This window comes from Oreochromis niloticus, linkage group LG13 (genome assembly GCF_001858045.2).
Source record: "Oreochromis niloticus isolate F11D_XX linkage group LG13, O_niloticus_UMD_NMBU, whole genome shotgun sequence".
Classification (NCBI taxonomy): domain Eukaryota; kingdom Metazoa; phylum Chordata; class Actinopteri; order Cichliformes; family Cichlidae; genus Oreochromis; species Oreochromis niloticus.
The window spans coordinates 1,394,756-1,420,853 of NC_031978.2; the positions used below are offsets into that span (position 1 = coordinate 1,394,756).

The 26,098-nt window shown below is 43.5% G+C and overlaps 1 long non-coding RNA gene across 1 annotated transcript; it reads left to right on the forward strand.

Annotated features, from left to right (window-relative positions):
• Positions 1–18,248: 18,248 nt before the first annotated feature.
• LOC112841924 (uncharacterized) lies at positions 18,249–20,815 on the forward strand. The gene is made up of 3 exons (XR_003213405.1): positions 18,249–18,381; positions 19,051–19,122; positions 20,074–20,815. It is a non-coding gene; the product is annotated as an uncharacterized LOC112841924 (long non-coding RNA).
• Positions 20,816–26,098: the final 5,283 nt, after the last annotated feature.

Consider the following 26,098-nt stretch of genomic DNA (forward strand, 5'->3'; position numbering starts at 1 on the left):
GACTTCTCGTGTTTTTTGTCCCTTGCAGTGAGCAGTCATTGGGCTGTTTTAATGGTATGACTGCAGACCAGCAGAGCGTGCGGTGACAGTAAAGCTTATCTTATCTCTTCTTTGTCCTCTCGCTTTATTTTGATCATGCTTTTGTCTGTGTCTCTCGTGATTCTACTTCCTGTCTTTCGTTTCACCTTTTGTTTTTCTGGTCCACATTCCAGCCTCTCTCAGCAGACTTAATCCGTCAGTCCAGCTCCAGAACTTGTAGTGAATTTGCTTCCCTCAGTTGAAGGAGCTGATCTCAATTTGAAAGAGCTGCAGGCAGTTCAAAACCCCCAGACTGCTGCAGTGACTGAACCTGATCTTTACTATGCTCATTATCTCATATGTACATTTGTGGACTTATTCTGCGTGTTTGTGTGTTATTACTCTTTGTAACTGCTCCTGATTGAACTGTTATAAGAGATTTTTAGTCTGTGTCGACTCTCAGCCACCAGGATCATGAGAAAAGGCCGCTGGACGACTTCTTTTGTTCCCGAGGATGTTTGCCTCTCATCCAGAAGTTTTCTTCAGTTCTAAAACGTCCTGAGTCTTTAACTCCTGTGTGAGGTGGTCCGAGGGTCTTTGAATTAACATTAATCATGTGAGTCGTCACATGAGCCGAAGTGTGAAACAAGGTTTTTAATCTGAGGGGTTGGATCATTTTGTTAGCGTCTGTGGCAGCTTTATTACACAGGAGAGATTTAAAGATCAAAAACAGTTATTTGAATCATAAAATATTAATCAGTTACAGAAACTCTACATGTGAAGGTTTTTGTGCCTTTCTCTGTGATCTGTGAGGTTTAACGCCAGCAGGCTCAATGAATGTGGACAAACTGTTAAAGCTTTTTGGCTTTTTAATCTTGGCTCAGGTTACATCTTCATAACTTCCATCTTTACACTTAAAGAAAGACAAAATTGTGCTTTATTTTTTTTAATAGACAGATTAAATTCTAGATTTAGTGGTACTGACACATTTGAGGTGTGTTGGGTTCAAAGTCGCTCATGAACTAAACTGAGTTGGACAATCCTGCTTCAAACTCTAAACACAAAAACTAAACTTTTGCACAGCACGAGGCCCCGTGGCACGTGGACGCCTGCAGGAAACCTGAATATGTGATCAGGAATAGTTCTGTGCTCAGAACAGATGGAATACATAAAAAGTGACGGCACAAGAATTTTGTGTTTTAAATAAATGTAAATATAAACTTTTGCAACAAACACAGAAACACTGAAAGTACATTAAAACGGAACTTCAGCAAAGCTACACTCCTGCTTTCATCCAAACGTAGCTATTCCGCAGACCGTATTTTGGGTGGGGGCGGGGTCGGGGCTTGTGGCACCCCACGGTCACCTCTGGAAACACCCCTGTGTTGAATACAATCCACAGGTTCCACATCATTAAGATGAAATTTAAACACGTGAAAAACTTTATTTTCAAATAAAGTCACATTAACAGCAGACAAAGTCATTTTGGACACACACACAGACACACACACACACAGACACACACACACACACACACACACACAGATTCACTGCTGACAGATCACAACACCACACCTACAGCCAAAGGTCAGGGTGGAGTCGAGAGGAGGCAACAAACCAAAGAAGAAGAGGCGAGTTTTGGTATAGATGATATTTTTGCATGTTTCTGAGCATGCCCAGATCTGTTGCAGTGTTTGTTTTTTTCTTTTTCCTGTTCAGGAATTGTTAAAAACCTCTCGGCGATGGAGGGATCAGGAATCAGAGAACAGCATTAAATCCAAACTCTGGACAGTAAAAATGTCCACAGGAAGTGTGGGTGTTGTCCCTGTGCGGAGCCTCCTGTTGGCCCTCATCAGCATCAGCGCAGGTGTGCTTCTGTTCAGCCTGTTATGAGTCACTACAGGATTACATGATGGGTTCATTCTAAATTCATTAGTTCAATAATAATTTTTACACTTAAAATGTGGAAAGTTGGCCTTGCATTAAAAAAAGCAAAATTGTTAATTTAAGAAAAATAAGTAACATCAGGTTAAAAGACGAAAGTTACACGGCGTTTAAAACAAACCTTTGCTTTAAGTGTGCAGTGCTTATAAAAGATGTGTTAAAGTCGCATCCACAGGACCAAAGGTCTAAGCTTTTATACCACGTTTAATGATGCACACCAAAGTAAAGAAGCTCTGCTTATGCTTAAGGTAAATGTATTTTTCAAGTTCTATCGTAAAATAGAAGAACCAGGTGTGAGGAAAACATTTTATTTAAGTGACATAAAACATAACCTAAAGTTTCAGATCTATCTAAATAAACAGTTAATGAGCTGTCTCTTAGGTTTTTGGGGGGTTTTGTTAGGCTTCTTGTCTCTGTTGTGTTTTAATTTAAACTTGGGCCCGTGTGAGATAAGCCAACAACACGGAAACATAAACCTAAACTAAAAACATACCTGTCATGACTGAAACTGAAACATGACTGAAATGGGAAAAATACGGTGGCCCTGAGAGGCCAAACAGACTGCAACTTCAGAAAACACCTGCAAAAAGAAAAACGCTGCAAAAAGAAAAACGCTGCAAATAGAAAAACGCTGCAAATAGAAAAACACTGCAAATAGAAAAACACTGCAAAAAGAAAAACGCCTGCAAATAGAAAAATGCTGCAAAAGCACACAAAACACAATGGAAATGTTTCTGGGGAGACAATAACCCGACGGACCAGTTGCACGAACCAAAACATGTATGTATATTCCAGATATCTGTAGTATTATTAGAATCATATTATTACAACACATTTACCTCCCCTCCACTTCTTTGAAGTGTCTCCCAGTCCCAGCGCACTTGTTAGCATGTTTTGGTTCGTGCAACTGGTCCGTCGGGTTATTGTCTCCCCAGAAACATTTCCATTGTGTTTTGTGTGCTTTTGCAGCGTTTTTCTTTTTGCAGCGTTTTTCTTTTTGCAGGTGTTTTCTGAAGTTGCAGTCCGTTTGGCCTCTCAGGGCCACCGTAGAAAAAGAACTCAAAATAATTTACAGGAACACTGGTTCTCTGCACATTTGAATATCTGGATAACAAATAACTGGGAGTCACTGATCACTGCATTGTTTATGTGGGCTGTAATTCACCCTGTAAAGCCGAGTGTATCATAGTTAAGTCTTTGAGACTTCAACATCATCGGTGTGATTTTTGCCTAAATTAAGTAATAATAATAATGGATTGCATTTATATAGCACTTTTCGAGACACCCAAAGCGCTTTACAATTCTACTATTCATTCACACACTGGTGGAGGCAGCTACAGTTGTAGCCACAGCTGCTCTGAGGCAGACTGACAGAAGCGAGGCTGCCATATCGCGCCATCGGCCCCCTCATCGTGCTACAAAAGGCACGTGAAGTGTCTTGCCCAAGGACACAACGACCGAGACTGTCCGAGCAAACCGGCAACCTTCCAAGACGAACTGCCAACTCTTGAGCCATGATCGCCCCAATATGTGGGCAATATGTTTTAAGCAATAAATTGCAAAACGAAAAAGTAAAAAAACAAAAAAACAAGTGAAAATAAATAAATAAAGAATCTTAATGTTCAATAAACATTCCATTTTCCATAAATTCAAATTTTGTGGTAATTATTTTATGGTTCAGACTTTAAAAGGTTAAGGAGGATATGTTACATGAACTCCATAGTGTGCATCCATCCATCCATCCAGGTGCTTATCCTGCTTCTCTGGAGCAGCAGACTAAGTAGGCCTCGGCCTCCCTCTCCCTCCTCACCTCCTCCTGGTGGGAGACTCAGACGTTCCCAAGCCGGTTGAGAAATGTAATCTATCGGTTCTCTTGTTGTCAGAAGCTCATTTTCAAAACTTACATGAGGGCAGAAACGTAGATCGAAGAGTAAATCAGCAGATTTTGTTTTCATGCTCAGTGCTCACTTCATCACAACAGATCTGCGCAGCATCTTCATCGCTGCAAACACCGATCCCTCCACCAGGCTCCCGCTTAGTGCAGCAAGTCATCCCTGACCTGGAGTGAGCACCGTGGGTCAGAACCCTGGTCTCAGACTTACAGGTGCCAATTTTCATTCCCGTCGCTTCACGCTCAGCTGCTAACTGCCTCGGTGCGAGCTGGAGGAGATCTTTCAAATAAGTCAGAAGAACCACATCATCGGCAAACAGAGACATGAGGCCATGGAAGTGGAGACACTCCACCCTTCGACTGCGCCTGGAAAGAAAGGTTCTGAATTGAGTTTGACACGTGCAGGAAACCAGTCTGACTTATGCTGGAAATGGACCCGAGCTCTCACTACAGTTGTACAGGGACGAGATAGCCTGACAATGGGCCCCGACACCCCCGTATTCCCAAAGCAAATCAGATCTATTTCTTTGGGAATGCGATCAGATCCAAGTCTACGATACATGTTTGTTGGATAAACTCCGACACTCCCTCAAATATTCTGCAGAGGACAAAGCGCTGACAGACGGACCAAATAAAAACATAGGATACAAACTGGCTCTTAAAGTCATAAAATATCTTTTATAGTAAATACTTGCAGTAAATTTCCTAGATCATTGTTAGATGTGTTTCTTTCAAACAAAATGAATGATGTCCTTTTGTGGCACCATTACAGGAACACGGGTTTTACATTTACACAACAATCCCGGGCACGAACGCTGGCGCGGACGCATTAATCACCGCAGGAGTCTCGGACATGGCGGCCTGTTGACAGCTAAACCTTTAAGCTGTTCTTGGCCACACAAACACTGGGAACCATCGCACACATCCACGAGAACATCAACATGTAAACACAACACACAGATTAATGATCACAACAGGAAATTACAGATTTCAGGTGTTTTTGCACCTGAGGTTGTTAGAGTTCACTTATCACTTATCACAGACTGGAAACAGCACAAACATGGCCACTGAAGCCACTGAAAGCTGGATTTCTTTAATTTCTCTAAGTAAAATATAAAAGATGATTAAAATCAACAAGTCCGGGCAGATTCGTGTGCGTGACAGACTCCTGCAAAGCCTGATGTGAGAAAAGAAACATTTAGACAGATCCTAACGAGCAGACAGGAAACTGAACTTCTGTTGGGGCTGTTTGGTTGGGTTTTCCTGTTTTTTGAGGCTCAATCTTCCCAAATTTTCCCTAATCTATCAAACAAAACCTGTTGACACACAGTAAGCCTGCAGCTTTCTGAGCCTTTGGAGCGCTGCCGGGATGCTAATCCGCACTACAGCACTTTTATTATAAAAGGCTGCTGAGTCACTCAGACATGTTTTCCAAACCAAATCCAAAATTACAGCTAGAAAAATCCCAAATCTGAAAACTAAACATTGTTTTCTCCATTTTGAGCATGAAAATCAGTCCTCTTTATACATGAACAGCTCAAACCAGTTAAAATGCCAGTAAGATGACTGTGATGGTGATTTTCCAGTTTAATTGTCAGGGTCAGAGTCACAGAAACACCATAAACTTCACCACATGAACCTTTTTAATTACAGTAAATAACTGAACAAGTTACAAGCCGTGTTCAGTGACACACACGAGCTCTACAATCACCTTTGTTTACACTCACTGCCGATTGTGTTGGGCAACAGAGCTGAAATCCAGATTACACACACACACACACACACACACACACACACACACACACACAGGTCTCCCTCCTCCAATCTGCTTTATTAAATCTCTGCTGTGTTTTTGTGCCAGATGGTGTTTCAGTTTAACTGGATCTGAACCTCCAACAAAGGTGGTGCAAACGCAGCCGCCTCACCTTTCTTTTTGCCAGCAGGTGAAACTCAAACGTCTGTAAATCAGAAACATGGAAAACAACACGTTAAAGATTTTTTAGAAGAACATTGTGGTCAGCTGGTTATTACAGGTCGTTCTCGCTGGCTCGATCAAACCTGAAACCTCAGTCAGCCGTAACAGCTGTGGTGACGGAGCTTTCTCTGTTAACCCTTTCTGTGCTCGCATGAATGAGTGACATCTGTCAACAATAAGCTGCAAAGTTATGGCTGCAGCTCTGCTGATTATTCCACATTAGAGCTCTGAAACATCAGAATGTTTGAGGTGAAACGATACATCGCTGAAGTCAGTTTGAACGATTTAAATGTAACAGTTTGGGGGAGAAATATCTCCATGTGGCTGCAGATTCAGACTAAACATTAAACTTTTATTTCCTGCTAAATCGACCCGATCCGTCTGACGTCTCTGCTCGAAATGTTTTCCTTTAGCGGAGAGTCTTAAACCTGTGGTGTCAAACATAAGGTCCGGGGAGCAGAATCAGCCTGCCAAGGTCTCCCATCTGGACCACTGGCTTTGTAAAAAGTGAAGGTGAACATGCTTTTCAGACTTTTAACTGTATTTTTATACGTTTCCTGCTGATAAAGAATCTGTGTGATTTTTACAGTAGATTCTGTCAATGAAAACTTTCTCTTCCATAATTACAGGACCGTCTGTGCAACAAGTCATTTCCCCCTCGAGCCCAGAGCAGCATTTCTTCACCATGTGGAAAAACTCAGGCTGCACTTGTTTTTCTTACATGAAAATATCTCAAGAATTAAATGTGTATTTAAACTTCTTTACACTGACATAAAGAGTCGTTCCACAGGCTGTGAATGAGTTCGACTGTGGGTTTCCCTGACCTGGAGTGCGTGAAGGCGTGGCTCTCCCAGCAGGCTCTGTGACGGGCTCAGCATCGTTACCGCACTGATCTAACAGCTACATGCAGGTAAAAAACGACCTTTGTAAACCCAACAAAGCTCGACTGTCCGTGAATCGCACTGCTCAGTAGTTTGATGGCAGTTTGTCTCTTACAGAAAAACGACTGATTCTTTATGCAGTAAAAGTCTCATTTTCAAGTGTGACCTGAGCTTTGCATGACGAAGCAGGATGAGTCGAACTTTGTGATACACGTGATGCACTTTTTACATCGCCACGGTAACTGATGCTGCTGACCGGACTTAATCCACACCGGATCTGGTTTGAGATAAGAGATCAACAGGTATAAAGATAGGAGGGTACATGGTTTATTTAAAACAGTAATATCGATTTTTCCTGTTGACAGTTTTAGTTTAATAAGTCTGAGTTTGGCGCTTCGATCCTGAAACAGGAACCTAAACCTTCTGCTTTTGATTTGTGAATTGCAAATTCACCTTTGGCCAGAAAACCTTTGTACAAAACAACGGTTGCATTGTTTTATCCTGCAACATCGTCTCATGTGCTGTCCTCGATTGACTAAACTTAACTAACTACATTTTGCACTCGGGTCTCGAGTCTTGTGCCGCCTGCTTTAAATTTACATGAAACTCGTTTCTTTTATTTTTGTTTAAACTTGTGTTTGAGTGAAGCACTTTGTAACACTTAGATTTTTAGTCTGATTATCAGCTGGTCAGTTATCTGTGAAGCACTTTGAAGTACATTAATCTGCATGAAAGGACCTGAGGTGACTACAGTGGACTGAGGAATTAGGTTTAATCACTATTCGTGTGCTGAAGCCTCGAAAATGTGACTGTTTTGTATTTTGGACCAAAAAGACTCTTCATCTCTTATTAGGAATGATTTCTGACAGGTTGTAGTTAAAGTGACTTAAGTCCTCAAACAGACTGTGGACAGATTTCACACCAGCCTCAACAAACCGAGCTCTTGTTTTCGGAGAGCCTTCTGAAGTCAGTTTCACCGTGGGTAATCAATCAGATTTCTCTGACAGCAGAAGCTCGTCTGATCCCCGCTTCCCTCCTCTCCTCTCTCCGAGGCGGTCGGTCGGCGGTGTCAGTTTTTCCGCTGGCCGGGTTCGCCACCAGCTGCACAGATTACCGCCCTGTTGCCAAAACAGCACGGGTATTTATGAGCAGCTTTCAGGAGTTAGATTATCGTGTGTCTGGTCTCACAAAACATGAACTTGGCTGACTCCCTGTTCGCTCAGCAGCTACCATAAGCCCTCCATTCACGAGGGGCGCAGACGCCTGATGTAACCTCCCAGCTGTCCTCTCTGCTTACCTCTGATGTAAAACCAAGCGCTCCAAACTTCAGAACCAACTGGAAGACGTGAATCACGTTGAAGGTCTGATCTCTTGTTTGATTTCACCTGCAAAATCCGATTTAGTCATCAAGGAGAGGAGCCAAAGGAGGGAGGAGATTTAAAGGAGATCCAGCCAACAGAAGTAACGAGGATAAGGCTTTCACTCTGAGGACAAAGCAGGTCGCATGTCATAATGTGGACACTGTCATTTGAAGAGTGCATTGAAAAGCATTATATGCATTATTATTGTATTATAGTGATCTGGGCCCCATTCCAGAAAGTTTTTAAATGTAAACCCTGAGGGTGGTCACACAGAGATGAGGGAAACTCGCCCTAACTATATGCTTTAGCAAAAAGTTTGAAGCCTAATCTGAAAAGTAGAGATAGTGTCTGTCTCCTTTGGAACAATGAATGGTTATGTTTAGTTATTTAGAGCCTCTGAGTTTTAGTTACTTATGTTACTGTGTTCTGTCTTCAGTGTTGTCTGTCTGATATGTGCTTGTCTCCATGTCCGTTTGTGTCTGAGTCTCAGTGTGTGTGGTACTTCCTGTTTTAGTCCCTCGTGTCACGTGTGTTCAGTTTTGCTTCCTTTGCCTCATTGGTCTGGATTTGTGTCAGCTGTGCTCCCACCTGTGGTCTGTTCCCTCGTTTACCCTTCTGTGTATTTAGTCTCTACATCTTCCTGTGTCCGGTGTCTCAGTCTCCCTCATGGTACGTGAACTTCTGGCTTTGTTTAGCCCTGAGTCAGTTTAGTTCCAGTTTCAGTAATGTCCCCTTTTCCAGCCAAATAAAGCTCTGATTTTGGGTTTACCTCCTGTCTGAAGAGTCCTGCTTCTGGGTCCACCCTCTGCCTGCCACATGCCCGTTCCTTGACACTCTCTCTACAACCACAAAGCACTACCTGTCACACTCCAACAATCAGATGATCTCCTAGGACTTGGCAACGGTGTGTGAGGGTGGGGCGCTAAGTTATCACCAAGCAAGCTGCATCCACAGACTGTGTGGAAGCATCACACGGAAACCTTCTAATTAGTGCTCAGTAACATCCAAACAAAAATTGCATTAAAAATTCTCCAGAAGACCCAAACACAGTGCAGGGGTCCATGTCAGCCATGTTTCTCTCTCCCTCCTGATATAACCCAGAGGAGCCTCACATAAACTGCTAAACTGTCTCCAGCATATAAACGTGTGTCATCTGTGTATAGTCGCACTTTTCTTCTTGTTCCTACCGTCCAGTCTCTTCTCTCTGTTGTTCTGTTTATTTCTGATATAAAGTTTTAACCGTCTCACTTCTGGAGCCAGCCTCACTTGGACATTTGAAGAACTGCAGTTTTCACACTTGGCCACTTGATTTTAAATGAGCTTCGTTGGTGTTTATCATCTCTATCTTTTGCCTCATGTTTCGTCTTCGTTCTGAATGCCTGGAAGATTTTTTTGACTTTGTTTTGTTGAACCAGAAAGCGTACGCCAAAGAGTTCATCGATAGTTTGTGCACGACTATGATGAGGTATGACAGTCTGTCTGTCACTGTAAAAGCTCGCCAACGCAATTTATGAAGCATGATCTGCCCATGCCGGTGCAGGCACTGTGTCTTTGACCTCCGTGGCGGGTCTTTGATTGACCTCTGTCATCGCGTGGTCTGGAGGTCACGTGGTCACAGCCGCAGCTGTCGTCACGCGCCAGATTTCCAGGATCACCGATAATCTGTCTGCGTGTTTGACAAAGACCTCTCAACCCGACTGTTTCCTTTTCAGGTATTTACACCGGTCACCCGCCCCTTCTCAAACAAACTGTGACAGATATGGTGGCGTCATCGGCAAACAATATCATATTTACTCAGCAAGCCTGACATGATCCAGATCAGAGTGGTTTAAACTGTTTGAGGAAGAGGAGGAGGGAGTCCGGGCGAAGAAACAAGGACAGTAGACGGGCAGTTACTCGCTGTCAGACCCTGTTAGGAGTGAGGCGGCCGTACTGTACCGCGGTAACTCCCAGTGGAGAGTACAGTGCAGGGAGGAGCTGAGTCCCGGTCCTCCAAGTTGGCGATATTATGACGGTCTGAGCCATTAAACCGAGACACGCCAAATTAAATCAAGCAAGCTGAATCGCCGGCAGCTTCGGGGTCATCTCGAGTTCACCGCTATTAATAGCACCTGGCATTGGAGTGGAAACCCCCTCTGAACACACACACTCCCTCCTGTGTTTACTTTCATACATGCAGTCTCCTGCAAGGCTTTTCACAAACACACAACAGTGCAGGGAAACTGCACACTCTTCATTGAAAGAATGGGAAGGAGGAGGAGGAGGAGGAGGAAGGCCTCGCTGGTACAGTGGCGGAGCGTCACACGGCCACGAGGCAACAAAACATTTGGTTCATTCATTTCAGGATGTTTTCTTCGCTCCCTCCTCCTCCTCTGTTTACAGTGCTCACACACTGACCTACATCGGCTGTGATGAAATCATAGTGTGTGTGTGTGTGTGTGTGTGTGTGTGTGTGTGTGTTCTTGGCGATGCCACGTTGAGGACGTGAGTGTTTGTTTATACTCCTGCCTTTCACATTTGCACGCCTGCATGCACACGTGTGCTATTTATGACACGTGAAGCACAAGAAGAGTTTCATATTTTTGGAGCTTTTTCTTACTGAGAAGATTTTTAGACCCAAACAAAACTGTTCCTAAACTGAAGATGTACCTGAAAAAACAGGTACCAGGAAATAAAAACTGAGGAAAAAATGAGAGCGAAATCATGTCTTTGCCTCCTTCAGCTTTAATATGCACAGTAAACCTATGTTTTCTTGTATTTGGATGTTTTTAAAATGTCTGACTGGACTGAAGCATCATTTGTAAAACGAGACCTTCCCACACGGTCACAGCCGGTGGAGCGATGTCTGTGCACAGCTCACAGTAAGAAGGTTGCGGGTTTGAATCCATTGTCAGCTGGGTCTTTCTGTGTGGAGTCTGCACTTTGTTCTCATGCCTGTGTGGCTTATGTCAGGTTACCTGGTGATTCTAAAATGGTTCGGAGTCAGTGTGAGTGACTGTCCTTCTCTGTGTTGGCCCCGCCCCTCACGCTGTGACAGTCTCCAGCCTCGCATAATTTTGCTGAGTAAATTTATTACTGAACAAAAGACTTTATACAAATGCTTTCCTTCGTGTAGTTTAATGATGTCACCTGTGGTTTTTCAGTTCTTTTTGTATTGCTTAGTTAGAGAAATGAGGGCTGTCATCCAGTTTACACACGTGATAAACTGGATGACAGCAGTTACTTTAAGCTGTTACTGACGAAGCCAAAAACAAAACAAATCAGTTCAGTCTTGAGAAAAAGAACTGATGCTCCCAAAGCAGGAGATGGAGCTACAGGCTTATCACAGTGTTTCCAGGCATCAAGAAACCCAACGAGAGCCACACAGTACAGAACAAGTCTGGCAGAGGTAGGAAGCAAAAGATTTCAAAGACTCTGGAAGGAAAACTGATGAGAAATGTGTCTAAAGATGACAGAAAAAATGCCACGACACAAGTGTAAGACTTAGAAACCTGCAGAGGACCAGTCTACGAGGTCTCAGTCACCAGGACTTTGGTGAAAAACTCTGCAGAAGCAACACCTTCAAGCCAGACTGAAGACGACCTGGAGAAAGATCCTGCAGACTGGAAGCGTCCTTCAGTCAGATGAGACTCAACCAGCGCTCTGTGGCCACAGAGATGCTGCTTATGTTTGGAGAAAGAAGGGAGAGAACAGTGAAGCACGGTGGTGGGAGCATTATGCTGTGGGGATACTTCAGTGAGTTGTAACGGCGTTTGGCGAGGAGGAAGCGGCTAGCAGGTCGAGCAGGCATGTGACGTGGAGGTGAGCCGGACATCTCGGAGGCCAGTCAGTTAGATAGAACAACAGAACAAGACCATACAAATCAGGTCTCCACGCCTCTACGCTATCCGCACATACATGTGTTGAGGTCAGGTAGTCGCGACGCCAGCCCGTTGCAATGGTACGGTCTCTCTATACAGACGGACGGAGGGCAGCCTGCTCGACTGTGTTGGCTGCTGCTGTACTCACACTAGGAGACTGTCCAATGACTACAATAATAGGACGACACCCCCCAGTGGTGCTATCCCATAATAAGTTTGTTACACTGTGTGGATCTGGGAATCTCACTGAGGTGGAAGGATCATGGAGGAAGGAGAACATGTGAAGATTCAGCAGTAAAACTGGGTCTGAGTCATCGTCCAACAGGACCGCGACCTAAAACATAAACTTCTGTAAAACATGATGGATGTTTCCAGAAGGAAAACATTTAAAACATTTCTCGGCTCTTCAGGATGCCATTCAGTTTGGACTCGTGGTTGTTAGAGCGCCTCCTACAAAACCAGAACAGAGCTGGAGTTTTTCAGCGTGTAGAAGTTGTTCAGCCAGACTTTTGTGTCCTGTTTGAGGGCGGATGATGAGCGGCTGCACCTCGACACAGGTTTTCCAACATATCTGCACAATCAGCCTGCTGCCGGTGACAGTCTGACCCGCAGGCTGAGATTTACGGCTCCACATCAGCATCAGTCTGTGACTGTTTCGCACCAACCAGCGACTCTGGGATTAATTGTACTACTTTAGTAACTAAAAGTCACTGGATGCCCTGAACTCTTTGGTTATAAAACCATTACTTTGTGTTTTGTAACTTACCACAGTGTCATAACACACAGCTCACAATCCAGTTAAGCAGGTGAAGGTTCACACACAGCGCTCGCTCTGTTATCTGTTCTTCTGTCACTGATTTAGTCACTTTGGAACGAGTATAAACACATTTTTAAAGTTTAGGGAAGGAGATATATCTGCAGCTTCATCCTTCAACTATATTTATAAACATTTATAGATTCATATTTCAGTTCTGTGACTCTTAAATAATCACAAACTTTGGTTTTATGTGTAAAATCTGACTCTTTTTTAAAATCGTGTCCCCTGCTTGTTGTGAATAGAACAGATTTCTCTGATTTGCGATCAGCTCTCGTGACTCTTCAGAGTAAATCTGCTGTTATCCTCCATCGTCCTCCTCCTCCTTTCGCTCCCTCTTATGCAATCTGCTCTCCTTTGTGCTTTGTTACCCGCTGTGCACGTGTTCGATGATTAGCAGACTTTTCTGTTGCGGCCGCTGACTCTGGACCAGTTCGAGGTGTCCCTCACAGGCCACCGTATAGTCCACTTCGCATCCAAAGTAGATTAATGGGTCAGTTTGGCGAAGTTCATCCAGGGTTCAAGTAAAGGTTCAGCTAGAGTTCAGCCGAGCGGAGACGGTGGGAGGAGGGAGAGTCTGTGCCGCTCTGCTGGAAACCGCTGCAGACTGAAGAGATGGAAATATGGAAATAGAATAACAGGATGAAGAGATGCAAACACAGAGCATTTAGTTCATTATGTGTGCAGAAAATCATGCGTGAAGAGAAAAGTGTCTTTAAATCAGTGTTAAAGGTCAAAAGGGGACAAAACATGCAGGTGTCGGTCCTGCTGACCTTCAGCTTTTATCAATGAAGACTCAAAACTCAGATAAACGTCGCAGTTTTTCTGTTGCACTGCAGACTTAACGTACAGCTTATGGTCGTGGTAAATTATGCACGACAGTGTGAGCATTTGTTCCTGGCTGAACCCGGGATTGGGAGGGGGCGGGTACAGTGTCTGACTTATTCATGATGCTATAGCTGCAGCTCTGCGCCGCTTTACTACCCCGACCTCCCAGCTCAGGCTTAAGCTGCAGGGTTAAACCGCAGTTGTGAGGTCGGGGTCACGGAGGTCACAGAGAGACGGTCGTGTATGGACGCCACAGAGGATTTCACCTCTTGAAGAAACTGATCGGTCCAGTGTTCATCTCTCTTCCTGTCCTCTTTTCTGTTGTTCGTGTTTCTGCCAGGATTCTGCCAAGTGTAGTTTACATCACTGAGGTCTGTAAATGAGTGCTGCTAACATAATACCGCTACGTTTTTATGTGATGTCAGTGATATCATGAAACCATGTGTATCGCTCGATCACACGACAAGACAAAGCCAGACATGTCTGAGGGCGAGAGCTGCTGTCAGCCAAGAAAATGCTGGCCGCCACCCGTGGTAGTCCACAAAGGTATCAATGTGATGATCCTAGTTATTTTCAGAAAAGCTGACCTCTGACCTTGAGGACAAGGTCACCAGTATTCAAACTCATCTGAGAGTTTGAGTATCGACTATACCCCATCAGCCTTTTACGGCTGAGAGACAAAAAGGTGGAAACAACCAAAACCAAAAAATATGAGATGGCTGTGGAGGAGGAGATGCTAGCAGCTGGTGATGTAAACAGATGACTCGCTATGCCAGTTACACTCCACATAACAGGGAGAAACGGTGGATGGACGTGATGTGGTTACGCTCGATGAAATATTTATTAATTTCTCTTTCATCAAGTGAAAAATGCAGATTAAATGTCTCTGAATGTGCTGCAGGTGGAGGAAAACTGCTCACACATACAAAAAAATCACAGTTACCTGATGAAGGTCCACAGCAGTGAAACGCTGTAGTTCTGTATTAGCAGTAAGCTGCAGTTACTTTGTTTCCAGGGAAAACAGGTGACACATTTAGTCTGATCAGAGGAGTGTCTGAAACAGCTTCATCGCCTCAGGTCAAAGAAGAAGATGAGAAAAAACAGACAACATACAACAGCTGAGAGAGCACACTGCTACACAGAAAACATGTGGACTCTGTGGAGGGTTTATATGGAGCTAAATCAGGGTCAAGTTTTTTATCCATTTTAAAAATGAAACAAATTACAAGTTTTGATATTTAAATTTAAAAAAAAAAAATTCGTGAAAACATTGTCGGACAAAAGCCGTTCAGCTGGAGACCGCTTGTTTATACTGTATAGCAGAGGGCAAAACGCTGTGTTAACCTATCAGTAACCAATGAGTCATAGCAGCTGCATCCATCTTTTATATACAGTCTGTGGTGTAGAAAACACCTAATGAATGCCTCCTACCACCATAACCAGCAGCACCACTGCAAAAGACCAGTGGTGGAATGTAAGTTATTATCATATTAAAGTGTTTTTATGTTGTACTTATACTCCATTGTATTTTGGATGTGAATACTGTACCTTGTACTTCATTATTTTAAACACAGATGAAGTGACACATTTGTTCACCTCGGTGCCGCCACATTGCCCTGCTATAAACTCCTTATTTATGTATTTGTGTGTAAAACTGCCAAGTGACCCTGAAAGCAGCATTAAAAACATTTAACACTGAGATTAAAGAACAAGCTCAATTTCACTGAATGCAGACACGAATCAGAGAAGTGCTGGAAAACCTTTAGATGAGTTTGTGAGGGATAAACTGTGCTTACTTTACTTACATCTTTGCTTTATCAGTCTGTATGTGTGGTCTGCAGATTATCAGCACACATTCCTTTAAAAGTTCATGAATAAATCCAGGCTCATCATTGTCAGTCATTGGTCAGGAAAGCTTGACTATTTACTGTTTTCGGTGAATGTGCAAAGAACCCAAAGGACACTGCGCACTTACAGCCTAACAAACATGCTCTTTTAACAGGACCAGAATTTACAGAATGACCACCGCGTCGGATTCAGTGACACGAAGATGATAAACTCATCAGGAAAGCTTGTTTACCGAGCTCAATGCGTGAGGACACAGGTGACTTTTCCCACAGACTGCTTTACAATCTGACTCAAACCACAGAAGTCGCCCCCTGCTGGGCTTCAGACAGAATGCAAACACCAGCTCGCACACGATGACAAACCCATTAAATTGAGCATTAATGTCAACATTGGACTGAAAGGACGAGCATCCTTCATCTCTCACACAGACACACACACAGACACACAAAGACACACCAGGCGTCCTGTGTGCTGTTTGGACTCAGAGGAGTCAGACACCAACTGACCAGACAAATGTTCTTTTGCTTTTTCTCTCAAAACACTGCCGCTGGCTGTGTGTGTGTGCGTGTGTGTGTGTGTGTGTCTGTGTGTGTGTGTGTGTGTGTGTGTGTGTGTGCATGTTTGTGTGTGTGTGTGTGTGTGTGTGTGTGTGTGTGTGTGTGCTGATGCTCTCCCACCCTCCAGGTTTGTGTGTATTATAGCGGCCCGCTGCTCCTGTGTCCTTTGATTAAGGTCAATTTCGTTAGTAGGGTTGGAAACACATCCCCCACCCACACACACACACACACACACACACACACATTTCATCTGAGTCAAATCAACCGTCCTGTAACGTTTCCTGTAATCAGCATGTGGCATTTTCACAAAAAAGGCATGAAAGTGTTAAAGATTAATGCAAAATCTACAGGCTCATGTCCACATCAGGATTTCTGTCATTTAAAAAATGGATTCATGCATCTTTATCTGCTGACCGTGTTTTTTAAAAACTGTATTTTTGCTTTAAATGAACTTATTTACACTAAAATGTTAAAACCTTCCAAAATCAAATACGAGGAAACAGCGGTCCTGTTCTGTCCACAAACTCTCGTGTGTTGTGCTGAAGTTAAAAATAGGCTCAGGCTGTAGAGAGATGGTGCAGCCCGTCTACCAGGCAATTCACTGGAACACAGTTTTATTTAACATGGCGGCGTGGGAAACCGCAAACGCTCTTGAGGAAATGAGGGAAGAGCTGAAAAAAATAGCAAAAATACAAACAGAAATAAAGCTTCCCTCAAAGATGCACTGCGTCACGCGATGTTCACAGCGTGGTGATGAGTACCAGGTCTGTGTGACTGGAAAAACTGTTCAGTGTTTAGAAGTAACAGGAACTCTGTGCTCAGGTGTAAACAGTACAAACGATCGATGGTTGGCATGAAATTAGTATTCAAAAAGTGTTACTATAAAAAAGGATATTGTACTCATATATATGCGTGTACACAGGTTACAGATCCAAAGAATATGATAAACTAGTACAACGATCCAGCGATGAGTAGCACAAAGCCGTCGTCTTAAGTAGAATAGAATAGAATAGAATAGAATAATCCTTTAATTGTCCCACAAGGGGAAATTTGGTTGTAACAGCAGCAGAATGAAAGCACATATACAAACAGATCAGGACACAGAACAAAAGCACACACAATTTTTACAGAAAAAAAAATTTACATCATGGACAATAGTTACAAAAACAGAGTACTGTACAGTTATTAAGATTAAAGTGAGAAAAATAATAAGGTAGTAGTAGTAGTTAAGTAGTGGCTGGAGACATGGACATAACAAGCAGCCGGTGAGTCGATTTGTTGCAGGTGTAGAGTAAAGGGTTAGGGTTAACCCTAACCTGTAATGAGTTCTGCCCAGGAAGAGAGGGAGAGAAAAACAACCAGTATCCAAAACCAACAACAAACAAATGGGAAAACCTCAGAGACATGGATGACCATGGCAAATGTCCAAAGAAAGTGTCACTTATGCCAGCTAACAGCTGCTAACAGAGACTAACAGCTGCTAACAGGGGCTAACAGCTGCTAACAGAGGCTAACAGCTGCTAACAGAGGCTAACTGCCGCTAACAGTGGCAAAAACAGTAGCAATGCTGATAGAAAAGTTCAGGATATCCTCAACAGCTCACCTCAGTATGGTTGTCATCAGACAAAAGTGAGTTTCACTGACTCATCAACTCATATTCCCAACTCGGACTCCTTTCCCAAAGTTTACAACCTCTTCCACAGTAAATAGACGTGGACACATAAGTTCCTTTCCCATTAGTACCTACTCGGATTGACTCACCACAGTCCGCTGCAGTTTTCCGGGTTTTCCATTAGGTTCAGAGTACCTGGTACAAGGTACTAAAATAATACCTGCACAGCTGGGACTCCAAGCATGCGTGCAGGTACTAAAATGTGACGGTATCAGACCGCATGCCACCGATTGGTTGGTCAGTGGCATCACTCGATGAGTCATGAGAGTATCTCGTTCAAGAAAATCTAAATTGCCATTTTTGAAACCTGGCAATGAAAGAAATGGCTACAAAAAAAACAACACAGTGTTCCCCAAGTCTGATGAAAAGCCACAGATCGAGCAGCAGGTATGTCATCGCCTTTGTCATAGCGTTTGTGTCACATGCTAATTACGTGACGTGATGCTTCACCGTGTTGCTATGACGATGACTTCACACATTAAGTGGGACTCGATTAAAAAAAAAACAGTTGATCCGAGTCGAGTCGCACTTGGATTGGGAGGAGTAAGAAAACAGACTTCAGTTGGCTGCAACCTACTGACATAAGCTACAACCCAAGAGCTAGGCATGCTAGACTGGCTAAAAGCGTTGTTTCAAATACTCACTGAGTCTGAAGTAATTCAGGACTTCATGTGACGTCTTCTGTCGTATATGTGTGGCTCCTGAGTTATCTATCCATTTCCTCTTCTGAAAGTGAGTGACTTTATTTATTTTATTGATTTATTGATTGATTTATTGGTTAGCTGTTGGAATTTAAAGTCTGTGTTTTCAGACTGCTGCTAATCACAGACATGATTTGTTCTACAACACAAAATATGCTGGACTGTTGTGAAAACCAGTAACTCGGTTTAATTTCCCTTTTTCGTTAGATTGATCAATCTGAGTGTAAACATGACTATTAACTTGCTGTCCACTGTTGTTTTCATCTCTGTCTGATAAGAAAGACGATAACGAATTTATTTAACCACTGACCACCAAATATAATTCCCAGATTACACAATAACAGCGTGAGCCATGCCAACTTTATTAAACACATATGCAGTTATCATCAAATTAGTTGTGGTGTAATTTTAGGTAAAAGAAAATGGATGAATCTCTACCATCTTTATGGTCGTCAGACTGTCTCCTAACTTAGAGGATGTAGAGTTTCATTCAGTTTTTATAAAGCTTTTTCTGAGTGTCTGAGCGATTTCTTCCTTTTATATGCCCGGTTGCAGCAGATGATCGACTTGGAAATTAGTGCCAGGGAATTCACTCTGGTTAAGTCTTCACTGTGTTTAGAGGGACAGCGTTCGATCTTTGCTCTGATCACTCACGACTTTGAGGATCTGGTGAAAACATCTTGTTTATCTGGCCCCACAGGACACCTTCAGAGCCTGTGGACTCCTCGCCCTGATGGTTTTAGCAGCAGGCGTGGGACCAACCCACTACCAGGTGCCTAGTTTGAATGTCGTAGCTGATGGCTGCATACAATAATTAAGAATATAAGATAGAACATATGTTTTATTTTATTTATTGAATTTTTGTTAAGCATTTAAAATCAAACACATGAGCTCGATGAATATAACGTATGAATTGAGGTCCTGTAAGTTTAAAGCTCTGAGTCACAACGAATCAGAGAGACTTCACCAGCTTTCACGTGTGTGTGTGTGTGTGTGTGTGTGTGCGTGTGTGTGTACTGGATGACATTACTAAAAAGAGTCGACATGTTACACAGCAGTGGAGGTTTTAAACCCTCCAGCATCACACACACAAACTCAAACTCACACACACACACACACACACACACACACACACACACTCGCAGCCTCTCAGCTTGGCTCTGTGCCCATATGCATGACAAGACCTCTGGGACCCCCTAAACACACACACACACACACACACACACACACACACACACACACACCACCACCACCACCACCGCCCCCATCCACCCAAACTCGGCAGCCCAGCGTCTAATAGCGCCCAACATCTTCTCCGACGTGACTGTGTGTCTGTGTGTGTGCGTGCATGTTGTGTGTGTGCGTGTGTGCGCACGGCTGTGGCAGAAAGAACACTGCGACCTAAAAACCCAGCTCACTGAGAGCGACTGCACGCCGAACAGAAGGCTCATCCAAGTGTAAACACACACAGAGTACAGACCAGCGTGAACACACACACACACACACACACACACAAGGCACGTGGACACATGCAGTTAGTCTCACACACACACAGCAGATGCAGACAAATTAACACACAAACCGTCACACTCAAAGAGAACAATGGTGCTGCACACACACTCCTCACACACTGTGTGTGTGTGTGTGTGTGGGTGTGTGTGTGTGTGTGTGTGTGTGTGTGTGCAGTGTCCTCTTTCAGCCTGACAAATCTTTTCTTTTCCAGAAACAAGAAATTCAGATCATGTGATGACCACTGAAGCGTCTCCATGACGACCGGGGGAAGCCATGCTTCCTCTCAGACTGAATTATTCAGAGTTGCATTGCTGACATCTTGTGTTGTACGAGTGTACGTGAATCCAGACACACATTTATAATCTGAACCACTCTCGGCTTTTAAAAATGAGGCGGGCGCCTGTGGGAGCATTTAAGGTGGTATTTCTGTTTATTCTGAACCCTTAAAACTGATTTCAGTGAAAGTGATCAGCGACCAAATGAATACTGAGCTCAGACCAATAAGGAGAGACCATGTGGAACAATGACCGCTCTGCTGTGATGACCTGTGATCAGAATCTCAGCAGTGATGGGAGTTAGGACCGGACCCCCAGAGTCTAGATGGTGGTGTTGAAGATGAAGACGGAGGCTTGGATGGAGCTCTGAGCTGAAGATGAGTAAAGAGAGAGAATTAAAAAAGACTGCTGAGATTTAAAGTTGATCAGAGGCTGATTGGTTTGCAGAAGGCGGGCATTAAAATGATTGGACAAGAGCAATGATGTCAGGATTGAGCTTGGAGGTAAAGAAGAGACTAGCAGCGGCTGATTACAGCTTCATCCTGCAGTTCTAGTTCACATGAATAAGATGCACATGTAATATAATAATACTAACGACTTATTTAATCGTGTATTTATTTGCCTTTTAAAGTGTGTCATTATCCTGAGTGTGAAATAAAAAGTCAGGTGAAGTACCACAAAGCTTGTGTCTAAACGCTGGCTCTTCAGATGCACGTTGGCTTTGCTTTATGATAAATCTTTGACTGATTACTGTGAGTATGTGTGTCAACGTATAATTTTGGGGAAGAAGTCACAATCCCACGTGACCTCTCCCTGTCAAACGGCTCTGAGGCTCTAAAATCATCTTCCATTAGAGCTCCGTCTGTTTGTAACTGTGATAACAGAAATATTAGAATATATGCAAAACTACATGTTTTAATGACTTGTTCACATTTTGTTATGTGACAGGAAGTGGAGCGTGCAGAAACATTTGAGTGACAGCAGGACCCGAGAGCCTCACCGCTGCACGCAGACGGCATCCTTTACAAACGGTGCCGGTTACGGTTTAATACCAGACACGGCCTGGCTGCGCTACAGACGCCGCCGGGCTGCACGGAGCGCGCTCAGTGTGTTGTGGTCGTGTACAGTAAATATTTTTACAGCACGGATCATGTTAGCTTCATGTCAGAGTCCTCAGCTGTCAGCACAACACGGGCCGCTGGCAGGGAGAGCGACGAAGAGCAGCGAGAGAGCCAGAAAACCCCGAGCACAGGAAGGCATCTGTTATCACAGTATTCAAACACTGCAGTCAGAATCACTCCTTTACATGTTTAAAATCAAATATCGTTCAAATATTACACAAAAGAATGAAACAAAAATGTGTGTATTTACTTACATATTACAGCACACGCTTAGACATCAAGTAAAAGCACCAGAAACATCAAATAAAACACTTTTAAACACAGTTTCATCTGTTTGGTGTTTTATTTAGAAATGTATAGAAATCATAAAGAGGATTATAATGAAAAGTCATTATGAACCATAATATCTGCAGGAAATCCTCAATTAAGTAAAGTGCTGCTAAATGTACGCAGAGCCTCAGAGCTGGCACAGCAGAAACGAGAATCCATTTCCTCTTTACATTTTTCTACATTAATGTCACTGTTAAAGCCTTTTATGTCAGCAGCATTTTGACCACTGCCATGCATTTTAAATGCATGATTTAAAGAATGCAGAGTATAGTTTGATAGTAATAAATACAACAGGCAGTACCAAAGTACCTCTGAGAGTTTCACCCACTGAAACCGTTATAACCACAGTGTTCGTATGTGTGCGTGTGGTAAATATACTGGCAGCTCCGCCTCGACACAATCACGGAAAGTAAAAGACACATTATTTTTAATCTGCTTCCTTCATGTCAGTTGTCATGTGTTTAGTTCCCAGTCCAGGCATGGCTAGAGGAGTGTTTCCCAACCACTGTGCTGTGCAGGATTATCTGGTTCCACCTGATTAGTACTCTAAGCCACCGGCGTGAGTAACAGGCAGAACAATTACATTCTCTTCCACTAGAGGGCAGTACAACTATATGTTCTAATTAAATCAGTTGCCAACTGCCAGTAAAACAGAAGAAGATGAACAAAGAATTCCATAATAGTCAAATGAAATATGTGCCGTGGATCCAGAAGGTTGGGAAACATGGCCCAGTGTAAACCTGTGATCATAATTTCTGGAAACCTGGACGTATTCCCCCATAACCACCTGCAGGAGGAGCTGGGCAGCTGGAGTCGGATCAGGAGTCCTGTGTGGGGTCTGTTTGAGTGAGGCTGAATTGTTCAGCCCCACAAATGCTGACCTTAAATGCCTCGTCCATTTCTGATCATGGTTTCAGGATGATTTTTGTGTCATGATCCAGGATGAGGGTTTGTGTTTTTGGGAGTGTTTTCCATTCTTGCTCCTGGCTCCAGGCCCCTCCCCCCTGGGGCGGAGTTCCCGCTCTGGAATCATCTCTCCTTCAAACGATTCAGTTTAGTTCAGGTTTATTTACACAGCACCAAATCACAACAACAGTCGCCTCAAGGTGCTTTGTATTGTAAGGTAGACCCTACAAAAATACATACAGAGAAAAAACCCAACAATCATATGACCCCCTATGAGCAAGCACTTTGGTGACAGTGGGAAGGAAAAACTCCCTTTTAACAGGAAGAAACCTCCGACAGAACCAGGCTCAGGGAGGGGCGGGGCCATCTGCTGTGATTGGTTGGGGTGAGAGAAGGAAGACAGGATAGAAGATCATCAGTAACCAGCATCTAAGGACCAGTGCAAGCCTTCGCCCTTCTGCTCCCTCATGTGCCGATAAATGTTTTCCTTGTGTTAACGTGTTCTGTCCCTGTGTCTCCAGTATCCACGCTCTGGGTTCAGTATTCACTGCTCACCTGTTTTCCTCTCTCGCCTTTCCCAATGATGGTCAATTCCGCTCCTACGGATCTGCTGGACACTCGCCTGTCTGCCCTCCTCATCACTGCAAAGTGTGGAAAGAGGTTGGACGTCTCAGGAATCAACCCCACTGCTTCAAACACTCACCTGGCTGACTCTTCTTTGCCGCTCCAAGTAAGACGCTCCCTCCTCTCACTCAAACATCAACATAAGCACCGTAGCATCTCCTCTCCTGGTTCCCTCTTTTTCAGTGACTGAAGCTTCCTGAGTTTAATAAAATCGATGCTGAAAAGAAACCGCTGTCTCTCGTCTGCGTTTGGGTCCAAATCTTGGTATCTGCCGACATACCCAAGGAATTCAAACTGTGGACTACCGGACAGAAAGTACTCCACACGTTGTTCCCCTGGGTGGGAACCGGAAAAAACATGCTGGGGATTGAAACTCTGGACTACCGCTTTGGACTCTTCTTGAACGCTTCATGCAAGATCAACGAACAGCAGAATCAGGAAATCGATGCATTACGGATCGCAGTGATGCAACATCGAGTAGCTTTGGACATGATACTAGTAGAGAAAGGGGGACTTTGCGTCCTCTTCAACAACACCTGCTGCACTTACATACCAGACAATGTACACTCATCAAACATGACTGACGCCCTGAACACCTTGAGACAGATCCAGCAGGCCCAAAATCAGGACTATGTGAGTAATACAAGTGACTGGTTTTCTTGACTTTACACTGGCTCCTGGCTACAGGTGCTACAAAGACTACTCATCGGAGTTGGAGTATTTTTACTTTTATTTTGTGTTTTGTAACATGTATCCTGCCATGTCTAAAACTCATGATTAACCGCATAATCGTTTCCACTGTAGCTGCATACATAGCCGTGACAAATGATGATGATGATGACCCCGACCTGTTGGAATGTGAAGACTTTGTGTGATTAATGATGATGTGACAGAAAATGTACAACAAGAAGTTACATACTGATGTCTCACTCAAAAGTTATACTGACAACAGGAGGGAATGTCAATGGAAAATTGTACTGAGTAGTCAGTATAAGCTTTTAATGATATAAGTTTAACTGTGATAGAATGCTGCATGATGATCATTTCCTTGCTTAGAACTGATTGTTCTTTATAAAACATGTTCTGATATTTGTATATGAGTCTTCTCACAGCGATAGTAAGAAGTCGAACAAGCAGTTCTGACCTCACACACACACACACACACACACACACACACACACACACACACACACAATCACATGCTCACATGCTCACGTCACTGAACAAATGTATTCATTTTTCTTGTGTATAAATAAAGACAAGTGCAAGAACAGAGCGCACTTCACAGGGCCCCCACTCTGACGTGAGCGCTCTGTGACCCGCCCTTGCAAATAATACCTGCAGCGTGTGCGTCTCCACTCTCTGATTCTGAGGTGAAGAAGTGTTTAGTGTTTAGAATAAATCTCTTGACAGTGGGGTTTGGTGTGTGTGTGTGTGTGTGTGTGTGTGTGTGTGTGTGTGTGTGTGTGTGTGTGTGTGTGTGTGTGTGTGTGTGTGTGTGTGTGTGAGTGACCCCATCATTGGTAGATCATCAGCATCTGTCTGTGTGTTGCTGTTTTTGCCATCACGTTGAGAGCGTTACTGTTTCAGTGGAGTTTGCTGCATTTTTCTGTAACAGTGCAGGAACTTTGTTTGCTGTTTGTCACGAACACTCGTTAAATTAATGAGATGCAAATCTTAGTGGATAAGAATGATCTTTGAAACAGTGTTAAACTGCTAGAGTTTACATAAATCTGTATTTTAGGGGGTTAAAGGTCGTGTGTAGGAGTGTATCTGTAGCTCAGCATGATGTCCTCTGTGTTCCTCTGATGATGCACGAGGTCGCGAGCTGTTCCATCTGTCTTTGTAGGAACACTGATGTGAGGACTTTTTGGACAGTAAGGACACGTTTGCCGGGCTCAGATTTCAGTCGAGGTGAGCGTTGGTTGTGAGGGAATCAGGCTGCATCATGTCAGCGAGTGTCCTTGCGAAGACAAGCGCACACATGTTGGTGTGTTGTGTGTCGAGCCGTGCTCTTTGTACTGGATGTGCCGGCACATTCGGACCCCCTGGCTCCAGCTGGGATCAGTGTCCTTCAGGAACAGGACTGACGAGCTGCTGTTTTCTATGAATGTGAGTCTGTGCGACATGTTTCAGCACAGCAGGTTGTCAGAGGGCTTTAAGAAGCTACGGTTTCTGATGCTGAAACAATATTTTAAACTGGATTTTGTCTCACAATATTAACGTAGTGAAAGTGGTCAAAACCATTTTTAATCCATCGGAAATATTTTAATCATTTTTTTCTTACTGTTTAACCTTGTTATAACCTTTTTCTGTTATTTGACTCGACTTAAAGTCAGCTGAGTTTACTATTTGCTGTCTGTGATTATTTTTAGGATGATCTGATATCATGTTGGTGTTGTTCCCAGATCATCATGAAAATGTTGTTCCAGGTTCAACATTGCAAGTGACCAATCACATTGTTGTGACGTTATTCTTTGGCGCGCCAAGCCATTCGTGCATTTATGAAATTCCAATGTGGCAAGGACGATATCAGTTCTGCTTAGCGTTTATTAAAGGGTCGGGGTCTGTTGATCGGCGGACAGAGGCGGTTTCTCACAGCTTAAGTACAGTTTTTTGTTTTACGGCAGTTTTTCCCGAAGTGGCAAAAGTATGACGTCACAACATCCTGATTGGTCACTTGCAATGTTGATCCTGAACAACACCAACACGACGATATCAGATCATGCTTATTTTTACCTTACATTTAATTGGTTATGGTCAGCTGCAGTGTCTTAACCATTTATCCGTACATTTGAATACATTTGAAGTGTGAGACATTCCTGTTGGAAAGCTGGAAAAGTCCAGTTTGAACAGTCGGGAAGAGCAAACAGAGCCATGGAAGTTCTTACTGCTGATTTCAAAGGATGTGATCAGTTTACAGGAGGATACCTGCCCATCATTACTGTTTGTAGTTTTTAATGGACTACATGTACCACGA